This window comes from Entelurus aequoreus, linkage group LG14, assembly GCF_033978785.1.
Source record: "Entelurus aequoreus isolate RoL-2023_Sb linkage group LG14, RoL_Eaeq_v1.1, whole genome shotgun sequence".
NCBI classification, from domain to species: domain Eukaryota; kingdom Metazoa; phylum Chordata; class Actinopteri; order Syngnathiformes; family Syngnathidae; genus Entelurus; species Entelurus aequoreus.
This window is the reverse complement of record NC_084744.1, coordinates 55,177,245-55,187,244: the sequence shown is the minus strand read 5'-3', so window position 1 is coordinate 55,187,244 and position 10,000 is coordinate 55,177,245. Positions and strand designations below refer to the sequence as shown.

The following is a 10,000-nucleotide window of genomic DNA, read 5'->3' as shown; positions in this document are numbered from 1 at the left end:
AGCAGGGAGGGAAACGGGTCCCATTTTTATAGTCTTTGGTATGACTCGGCTGGGATTTGAACTCCAACCTACCGATCTATATTATGCAGTCAAAAAAATTTAAGTACAAATTTACTTTAGTCATAATTTTTGTGCTTAAGAAACGTCTCTATAACTTGAGCTCCAAAATTGTTCTGTTTGATATTGCCATTACTGCCACAAGTGTTGGAAAAGTGTATTACAACTGAGTACCGCTGAGGACCATTTGCCCCGACAGCTGGGAAACATAATTTTTTTTGGCAGCCCTCTAGTGGGCGCTCGCGGCCCAAAACTGATCTAAAAGTCCTCCAAAAAATATATTTTGCGAAAGGTAAACATGCTACGCTATAGGCTACTAGTAGCTAGCAGCTACACAACAGCTAAGCACACAAGCTTGACATACTTACCCTTATTCGAACAATGTTGCAGTCCGGTCTGGTCAAACAAGTGAGTTGTAAAAGTTGTGTGAACACGTCTCTGAAGCTCCATGTTGGGAGTGAAGCGGAGACACAGAGACTTCCTGTTGATGAAATTCACTTAGACTTCACACAAATCCAATACTTGTCAAGATGTTTAAGTCTGGACTGAGCCCGGGAGACGTCCAAAATCTATTGCTCATACATCAGCCTATAAATAAAATGTCATCTTGCATTGGCAGGGAGATTCATCACAAATGCTTTTTGTTCCGACTTGTATTCTTCCTGTAGGAAAAGCCCGGGAAGACTCCCTGAAGAACAACGTGATGGGCTTGCAGAAGTCGCTGAGCTATGACCACGTCTGTGACCCCGACCAGGAAAGCCAAAGCGGCTCCACAGCAGGAGACAAATTGACTCCGGTGGGAGTTGCCGGGGAAGGCTCTCTCCTGGGTTCCCTCATCGGCCGCAAACACTCCAAGAAGCAGCTGGAACCGGCCGCCCCGCCGTCGAAGCTGGAGCCGGCCGAGTCCGCCGAGTCGGTGCCGCTCTTCTGGAAATCGGCCAGCGTTCACAACCTGACGCACGAGAAGAGGCCGGTGCAGCTGCGGACGTCCATCATGCAGAAGTCCCTCAGCGTGATCGCCAGCGCCAAGGACAAGATGCCGGGCCTCGCCAACAAGACGCAGAGCGCGGAGGACGCCGGCAAGAGAGGTCTGAAGTGCCAGGAGGGAGTGCTGTCGGAGGTGGATGAAACACCTGAACATTATCCCAAAATGATCATCAGCCAATCGGTGGAGTATTCCAAGACACCCTTGAAGATGGGCATCATGAAGCAGCAGGTACCTTTCAGATCAGGGATCATTCTCACCTCACATCTAGTCCACGGTCCACAGTTTTACCCGATATCCAGACTTCTTTACTGCTTGCTGGTAACCACGATCCTGTGACCGGTTGAAAGGGGCGTGTCTCTATGCAAATGAACCACTTAAAGTAAATGTACATTTACTACTCTGAAAAAAACTCCTCCCGGGGGATCCCGAAGCGTTCCCAGGCCAGCCGGGAGTCATAGTCTTCCCAACGTGTCCTGGGTCTTCCCCGTGGCCTCCTACCGGTCGGACGTGCCCGAAACACCTCCCTAGGGAGGCGTTCGGGTGGCATCATGACCAGATGCCCGAACCACCTCACCTGGCTCCTCTCGATGTGCAGGAGCAGCGGCTTTACTTTGAGCTCCTCCCGGATGACAGAGCTTCTCACCCTATCTCTAAGGGAGAGTCCCGCTACCCGGCGGAGGAAACTCATTTCGGCCGCTTGTACCCGTAATCTTGTCCTTTCGGTCATAACCCAAAGCTCATGACCATAGGTGAGGATGGGAACGTAGATTGACCGGTAAATTGAGAGCTTTGCCTTCCGGCTCAGCTCCTTCTTCACCACAACGGATCGATACAGCGTCCACATTACTGAAGACGCCGCCTGTCGATCTCACGATCCACTCTTCCCTCACTCGTAAACAAGACTCCGAGGTACTTGAACTCCTCCACTTGGGGCAAGATCAATCAGTCAAAGTTTATTTATATGGCCCTTAATCACAAATGTCTCAAAGGGCTGCACAAGCCACAACCACATCCTTGCCACATCAGGGCAAGAAAAAAGTGAACCCAATGGGAACGACGTGAAACCCTTGGGTGACCGGTGCAATGGATGCCGAGTGGATACGGTTAGTAATGGGAGAGTCCAGTCCACAGTGGGGCCAGCAGGGGATCCTCTTGAAGGGTTCACAAAGATCGTTAGATGCTAAGTGTTCTTTTAGCTGCTGTGCAACAGTTTTTTTTGAGGATTTTCAAGATAAAGCTCAGTAGATTACCATGAGGTCAGGTTTGAGGTTAGGTCTTTTGAGCAGAGGATGAGTAATTCTTAAATATCAATACTGTCCCACGTAGACATTTAATGTCATCCTTCACATCTGATGCAACTTTGACTGTCCCACTCACACAGCTGCTGTCCTCGGTCTACAGAATAGAGGACATGCCTAAGACCAAACCCACTGCACGCAATAGTTGTTTTTCATGACTGAGGATTTCTGAATCTCAATTATGTTTGTCTTTGCTGAACTCCAACAGGTGAGCGGCAGCCAGCCGTCCATTTGTTCTGAGACGGGCAGGAACCTCTACGACGTGTCTGAAGTTGGCCCCTGGGAGATGGAGGAGCCGCAGACGCCCTCCGAAGTCAGGACCCAGAAGCATGTGTCCATCGCCCCGGAGGAAGCCAATGCGGGCCGTAGAGGAAGTAGCGGCTCTGGCGTCAGCAAATGTAGTCGATCTCAGCAGAGACCGAAAACTGGACAGTCGCCTTCTAACAGGCGGCGTTCCAAAGATAGAGGAGGGGACAGGGAGGAGATACGGAAAACCCGTGCACCCAGGTCGCCTCTGCCTCTCAGGCCAGATGTGTCCCCCTGGGAGTTCGAGGAGCAGCCCATGCTGGAGGGGGTCTCAGACTGTATTTCGCCAGACCGAATCCGGCGGAAGAAAAGCGTCACCCCGACTGACGGGAAGCCCAAGGCCCTCCACTCGGACCACTCCAAGTCCACCGGAAGCCTTCTGCAGCCTCCCACCTTAATGGTGGAGATCTGTCCTTGGGATTACAGCAGCCCGCCCTCGCCCAAGCAGGAGAAGTCCTGCGGCAGTCCCTCCACGCACAAGAAGAAGCGGAAAGGTTCCTGCTCGTCCGCCCACAAAGCAGAGAAGGAGAAAGGCCGGGAGAAACCCCGGGAGAGACGGAGCTCCTCCAGCAAGCCCACGTCAGAGCGAAGGCGCGTCAGCCAGTCGTCGGAGTGCACCGGGCCCGTCTCCGAGCGGCGGAGGAGCTCCAGCAGAGACCCTGAGGGGATGGTGGTCAGGAAGGCGGAGGTCCCCTCGAGGGAGACGGAAACCAAACACACCTCCACCGACAGGAAGAACGAGCGCAGTCACAAACCTGCAGTTGTTGGCGCTCCAAAAATGGCCGATGTCTGTCCCTGGGACTTTGAGGACCCAGACCGCGGGGAAAGAGCATGATGGATGACCGGTCTTTTCTACTGACTCATGAGCAGCCTCAAAAGCAAGAACGCTGCATGAATGAAAACAATCTGTCAGTCCTACTTCTGCACTTTTGAGGAAGAACGTGGCAAAAAAAAATTTCCCCCACACATTTTCAAACTCATCCCCATTGCCAAACACTCAATCCTTTGATCTTTTTCTGTACTTAGAAAAGTCAATGACAGAGTCAAGGCACAATCAGTGATCATTCAACACAAGTCGGTGTGTTGAGAAGCAATACAAGCCGAAGGGACTTGAATCATGGAGGATCTTCACAATTATGCCAGGGATATTCCACCAAATTGTTTCGGAGGCCATTTTCAAAGGGGTGTCAAAACCGTCGATTCTCGGAAGAATAGCGATTCTTATTTGTAACGATTCTTAGTCTGTTCTTTCTAGTCATTTTTAATGTTCGAACTGAGAAACTTGTTAGTTTTTTTTGGCAAATAATCGTTGACTTAGAATTTAATGGCAGCAACACATTGCAAAAAAGTTGGCACAGGGGCATTTTTACCACTGTGTTACATGGCCTTTCCTTTTAACAACACTCAGTAAACGTTTGGGAACTGACGAGACCCGATTTTTGAAGCTTTTCAGGTGGAATTCTTTCCCATTCTTGCTTGATGTACAGCTTAAGTTGTTCAACAGTCCGGGGGTCTCCGTTGTGGTATTTTAGGCTTCATAATGTGCCACACAGAGACAGGTCTGGACTACAGGCAGGCCAGTCTAGTACCCGCACTCTTTTACTACGAAGCCACGCTGTTGTAACACGTGGCTTGGCATTGTCTTGCTGAAATAAGCAGGGGCGTCCATGATTACGTTGCTTGGATGGCAACATATGTTGCTCCAAAACCTGTATGTACCTTTCAGCATTAATGGCGCCTTCACAGACGTGTAAGTTACCCATGTCTTGGGCACTAATACACCCCCATACCATCACACATGCTGGCTTTTACACTTTGCGCCTATAACAGTCCGGATGGTTCTTTTCCTCTTTGGTCCGGAGGACACCACGTCCACAGTTTCCAAGAAAAATTTGAAATGTGGACTCGTCAGACCACAGAACACTTTTTCACTTTGCATCAGTCCATTTGAGATGAGCTCGGGCCCAGCGAAGCCGGCGGCGTTTCTGGGTGTTGTTGATAAATGGCTTTGGCTTTGCATAGGAGAGTTTTAACTTGCACTTACAGATGTAGCGGTCGTAGTTACTGACAGTGATTTTCTGAAGTGTTCATGAGCCCTTGTGGTGATATCATTTACACGCTGATGTCGCTTTTTAATGCAGTACTGCCTGAGGGATCCAAGGTCACGGGCGTTCAATGTTGGTTTTCAGCCTTGCCGCTTACGTGCAGTGATTTCTCCAGATTCTCTGAACCTTTTGATGATATTACGGACCGTAGATGGCGAAATCCCTAAATTCCTTGCAGTAGCTTGTTGAGAAATGTTGTTCTTAAACAATTTGCTCACGCATTTGTTGACAAAGGGGTGACCCTCGCCCCGCCCTTGTTTGTGAACGACTGAACATTTCATGGAAGCTGCTTTTATACCCAATCATGGCACCCACCAGTTCCCAATTAGCCTTGTTCACCTGTGGGATGTTCCAAATAAGTGTTTGATGAGCATTCCTCAACTTTCTCAGTCTTTTTTGCCACTTGTGCCAGCTTTTTTGAAACATGTCGCAGGCATTAAATTCCAAATGAGCTAATATTTGCAAAAAATAACAAAGTTTACCAGTTCGAACGTTAAATATCTTGTCTTTGCGGTCCATTCAATTGAATATAAGTTGGAAAGGATTTGCAAATCATTGTATTCTGTTTTTATTTACCATTTACACAACGTGCCAACTTCACCGGTTTTGGGTTTTGTACTTAATCATAGAACCGACACCCAATGTTTTTAACAAAGTATTGATTTTGAATCGAGAATCGATTCTGAATCGAATCGTTACCTTTAAGAATCAAATCGAACCGTGTGGTGCCCGAAGATCAAACAGACCTACATTTTCAGAAAACTGAGGACCGTACTTCTCCCTTAAGTCTTATTTTAAGTGTCTTTTTAAGGACCTTCTGTGAAAATCCTAGTCAAAGATCATCTCTATGACAGCACTCCAATGTTTTTTTAAGAATCTGCTGCAAAAATGTGAGTCCATCACAAGTTTTTTGTTTTACCTGAACTCGTTGAATAGCACAAAGGGAGAAAAAGAGAGGACCTCAGATTGAACCTTGAGGAACACCAGTGGTACAACTACAAACTACTGACTGTATCGGAAGTAAACAATCTTAGTGACATGAGTCACATTAGGAAAAATAACTGCCAAAAAAGGAGAGGACTTGAAGGGGTGCCTTGAGGAACACCTCAGTTATGTAAATGACTAGTTTGGACCCTAATGTTCTATGTTTGCTAGCAGGGTTAAAATGTCAATGCAAGGACCTGCCAATGTGTTTACATGGTCCAAGTTCCTCCTGTTTTTAGGAAATTGGCTGCAAAAATGTCGGTTGGAAGTTTTGAACTAAACTCGGGATTATGCAAATGCAGGCCTGGGTTGTTTTTTCTCCCCTATTTCCCCTTCGAAGGAAATAATATGGAAGAAGATGTCGGTCGATCCAAGATGTGTCGTTTTTCTGCTACGTCAAGTCACTTTTATTGCTCGTCGGCACTTTTTTAGCTCGCACACGTCGTCGTCTTTTTAAACCACACTTTTTTTTGTTTTGTTTTTTACCAGAAGGAACTTGAATCTTACTCTTGTTTACCAGCAGGTCTGCCCCTTACTGGAATATTGACGTATGACCCCTCCCCCCCTCGATAGGTCCAGTGGGAGCTCGTTATGATATATTCAACACTGACAATGCACAAACAGGCAGGCATACATACATACATACATGTGTATATATCTATATATGTGCATATATATGTATGTATATATACATATATATGTATGTATATATCTATATATGTACATATATGTGCATATATATGTATGTAAATATATGTATATACAGTATATGTATGTATATATATATATATGTATATATGCATATATGTATATGTATACACAGTATATGTATGTATATATATATATGTATATATGCATATATGTATGTATATATATATAATTGTATATATGTATATATATACATATATTTTTATATATACATATGTATGACCATATATATATATGTATGTATATATACATATATATGTATGTATATATATGTAAATATGCATACATATACTGTATATACATATATACAATTATATATACATACATATATGTGGAAGATACATGTATGTATATATATATATATATATATATATATATATATATATATATATATATATATATATATATATATATATATATATATATATATATATATATATATATATATATATATATATATATATATATATATATATATATATATAAATAATTGTATATACATACACTACCGTTCAAAAGTTTGGGGTCACCCAAACAATTTTGTGGAATAGCCTTCATTTCTAAGAACAAGAATAGACTGTCGCGTTTCAGATGAAAGTTTTTTTTTTCTGGCCATATTGAGCGTTTAATTGACCCCACAAATGTGATGCTCCAGAAACTCAATCTGCTCAAAGGAAGGTCAGTTTTGTAGCTTCTGTAACGAGCTAAACTGTTTTCAGATGTGTGAACATGATTGCACAAGGGTTTTCTAATCATCAATTAGCCTTCTGAGCCAATGAGCAAACACATTGTACCATTAGAACACTGGAGTGATAGTTGCTGGAAATGGGCCTCTATACACCTATGTAGATATTGCACCAAAAACCAGAAATTTGCAGCTAGAATAGTCATTTACCACATTAGCAATGTATAGAGTGTATTTCTTTAAAGTTAAGACTAGTTTAAAGTTATCTTCATTGAAAAATAAGGACGTTTTAATGTGACCCCAAACTTTTGAACGGTAGTGTATATACATGTATATATGTATATATATATATATATATATTCATAATTGTATACATGTATATATATGTACATATATATATATGTGTGTATATATTTATATAAATATTTATAATTGTATGCATGTATATATATATATATATATATATATATATATATATATATATATATATATATATATATATATATATATATATATATATATATAAATAAATAAATAAATAGGCCGAATATATCATTACTAACACAATAAATGTTTGCTTTAAAAACACAACATATTGTAGTGCAGCTTTCTTATATTGCACAGTAGGAAGAGGATTCATATGGCCCCATTCGTCACAGTTTACCTGACACATGAAACGTGACAAATTCCAGCCGCCGGGTGGAAGTAGAGTGTTGAATATCTTAAAATGCGTTTTGTGGCAATTCCAACTTCGACCACCGGTGTCGGTTGCTACATAGAGTGGCGCTTTCCATCATTTTCAGCAGACTGCATTGCTCACGCGAGGGTCCAACCGGGAACGGGGCCGTATGAATCCCCTTCCCCACTGTGTGTCGGCATCGTGGAAAAAGCTGTCGCATGCGGTAACTCCGGAGCATCCTGATGTTTATTTGTTTATTGTTACAGAAGTGTGACTATTAATGTTGTTTGTCTCTCCAGCGCCCCCATGTGGGCAAATACCAACCTGCAGTTACTGATAATGACTGTTGGAACAAGACGTGACGTCATAATAATGTACTACATTTTCCCCTCATTACATAAAATAAACTTATTGAGCACATTTTGGAATAAACTTTGACGCATATTGTAATACCTTATTTTTCGGACGACAAGCCTTTTCGTACGCTTTGAGCCCTGTGGCTTTTTAAACGGTGCGGCTAATTCCTGGATTTTTCTTCCATAACGTTTTGTTGTTCAACAAAATAGTTTTCAACAGAGACACTGATAAGGTGTGTTGTTTGTGCCACGGCGCCACCTTTTGGACAAGTTTGCGCTTCCTGTTCCGTGCCTTGAACCGGAAGTATATCCCCCTTTTGTTTACTATTCATCCATAGTCCATCACGATATAACTAAAACAATTTTTACTTCCTAAACCGTCCCATGTGTGACGTCTGCAGGAGTGTTTGCACGCACATTTGTACGTTCTATCGTAACGTCATCAAGCTAGCGTCGTTAGCATTAGCGAATATGCTAAACACGTTTACAAGTGTCTTTGTTAGTATTATTAACTTACAATGGCATTCTGTTTGGATTGACTCTTCAGTAAATTCACCAAAACGTCACAGTGGAGTTATCGATGACATGACGATGACTTCTGTTTTGTTTGATCGGCCATTTTACTGCCTGGTTACAGGCGCCGTTTTCCAAACAATTAAGGTATGTAAATAAACTTTTACAAAACATTTCGTACCAGTATATATCTGCGCTTATATATGCCAAAAAATATCTATTTATTTTCAAATTTGGTGGGTGTGGCTTAAAAATGCAGGTGTCCGGAAAGTACGATATTGCAAACGCGATTACGAAATGTGGTTGTTTGGGGGGGTTTTTTGGGTGTAAAAATGCAACAATCGGATGCATTATGTGATAAAAAAAATTATGTGATGCCTTAATTAGGAAAAACGATCAAATTAATTGTAATTAATTTGATCGTTAAATCCTATGGAACTTTATTTAGTTCAATAAAAAAAATTTTTTACACTAACTAATTAATTATGGCTGTAATGAAAATGACCAATTCAGTGAAATGTTGGAAAACGTACTATTGATTCTTGGGCTCCCTCTAGTGGTACGCCAAACAATCACTTGATTAAAGTACAGTGCTCAATTACCCTATATATATATAAACACAGTGTTACTCTACAAAAATATCGCATGTACTTGTAAAATAAACCCTCTACCTTGTTTTTAATGAATACTTGGGCCTACTACGCTACTGTATTTTTTTTTACAATGCTGGTCATTATGGTGGTACTTGGTTTTTTCTGATGTGGTACTTGGTGAAAAAAGTTAAAGAACCACTATACTATATGTCATACTGGGAATAAAAAATAAGGGAAAAGCGGTAGAAAATGGATGGATGGATGCATAATACAAATATGAAACAGGAAAAAAAATATTTTAACCAATTTGCATGTTGAAAATGTAAATATTTGATGCATTGGGAAATTTACCAATAAAACCTCTTATTGGATTATTATAATGACTTCTAATGGAGATTAAATATTTCTGTTTCTCTGATAGTTTTTCTAATTAAGGCATCAAATTCGATGGTTTATGACATATTTCACCAAATTTTTCCCCAAATTTTTGTTATAACCTTTGCAATATGTTATTACAAAAAATGCGTCCGATTCCGATGACAAAATGCGGCGTTGTTGCGTCATGAGGTGAAAATGTAGGACGTTATTGACATAATGCCACGTCACAAACAATAACAACAAGGCTCCGCCTTCATCCTGTGCGACTTTGAAGGACAAAAACATCAGAATTTGACTAAAAATAATATGATGACCGTATGAATTGTTGAATATCACTTCTGTCACTTTTT

The 10,000-nt window shown here is 41.8% G+C and overlaps 1 pseudogene; it reads left to right on the top strand.

The window, feature by feature from the left end:
- The window catches only part of LOC133665064 (metabotropic glycine receptor-like), a 118,043-nt pseudogene extending 111,680 nt beyond the window's left edge, over nucleotides 1-6,363 (top strand).
- Nucleotides 6,364-10,000: the final 3,637 nt, after the last annotated feature.